This window comes from Dermacentor silvarum, chromosome 7 (genome assembly GCF_013339745.2).
Source record: "Dermacentor silvarum isolate Dsil-2018 chromosome 7, BIME_Dsil_1.4, whole genome shotgun sequence".
In the NCBI taxonomy this organism is placed as follows: Eukaryota; Metazoa; Arthropoda; class Arachnida; order Ixodida; family Ixodidae; genus Dermacentor; species Dermacentor silvarum.
In genome coordinates this window covers 144,547,252-144,548,850 of record NC_051160.1, presented here as the reverse complement: position 1 = coordinate 144,548,850, position 1,599 = coordinate 144,547,252, and positions in this window count along the sequence as shown.

Below are 1,599 nucleotides of genomic sequence, written 5' to 3'. Positions count from 1 at the left end.
ACCAAGGGCTAGCTGAGGGCCGGATGACCTTCTGTTGTAACATGTCCGCGACATTTTCTTCTATGATTTTCCGCTCGGCTAGGGACACGCGGTACGGGCGACGGCGCACTATCGACGCTTCGTCCGTCTGAATGCGATGCGCTGCAGCTGTGGTTTGGCCCAGAGTCGACGAATGGACATCTAATAAATTTGCATGTTTGTTCAACAAAGCACGCAGCAGCTGCATCTGTGAAGGTGGCAAGTCACTGCTGATGGCTGCAGTAAGGGCGGAGGAAGAAGCAGTAGCACAAGTAGAAGGGTCTTTGGAAGACATAGTCGTAAGGGGCACGACGCATACAGGCTCTGGGTCGGCCGCGCAAGCCACTGTGGTGCTTTGCCGAAGGAGAATTTTCTCCGATGTCGCATTCGTGGCGGTGACAAGCGCCGAGTTATTGTAAAATCAAACTACACCTGGTGCAAAAGCGATGCCTTTATGAAGGCAACGGGAAGAGGGCAAGACCAAGACGTCACCATGGTCGATATCGGTCGACATAATGGTAATAACGCGCTGTCGGCCGGGAGGCAGTTCGGTATCTTCCGCAGCGACCAGGCGCAACGGCGTGTACCTGTCTTCCCAAAGTAAGTAGTCGGTGTCCGTAAGATGGACGACGCGTTGGCCACAACAAATAGCCGCGGAAGCAGAAGAGAGAAAATCCCACCCTAAAATAAGTTGATGAGCGCACGCGGACAGCACAGCTAATTGTATATGGTGCAGGATATCATCGATCAGGACATGGGCAGTGCAAAGAGCGGAAGGTCGAACAGGGTCTCCTTGGGCTGCAACTAGCGTAGGTCCATCGTATGGCGTCGGGACTTTTCTGAGACGGGAACATAAATCAGCGTGAATAACAGAAATTGTAGCACCTGTGTCCGCCAAAGCATCGACGGGCACTCCTTGGACAAACACTGAGAGCATATTGGACGGGCGCGCTGGAGGAATATCAGTCCTGGTGTCGTATGCAGTTTGTCCTCCAAAAACTGCATCGCTTAGTTTTCCGGACGAATGTTAGAGTTGAGGGAGACGGGCCGTAGTGATGACGTGGAGCGGCGGAACGGCAAAGGGGAGCGGCGTCTGGCTGAACGGTAAGTGCTTCGCTCTTCAGTCGATGGGGGAGGAAAAGTAGAGCGGAGCGGAGGTGAACAGAAACGCCGGCTTTGGGAAGAGACTCCACCGGAAAAGTTGCGTTCAGAGATGTCGTATCCCCGACGCTCGTCCTGCTGGTGCTTGCGGCAGAAACGTGAAATATGGCCGCGATAGCCGCAGTAATAGCACGTGGGACGTGACGGGCGCCATGGCGGATAGTACAGGAGGCTAGGTGCTCCGGGAATCAGCGCAGTCAAATGGGCTGATGAGAGCTCGGGCGGCATCGACGAGATGTTTACTGGCGGCGCGGCAGCAACCGACGCGTACGTGGGTAGCGGCACTGTGGAGTTGATGTTGCCTGGAGGCGTGGCAGCAACGTCCGCGTACGTTGGCAGGGGACGAGAGACGGAGGGTTGCACGCGTGTGGAGCAGGTCAAGGACGCCAGTTCATCCCTGATGATGTCACACAAGGCTGC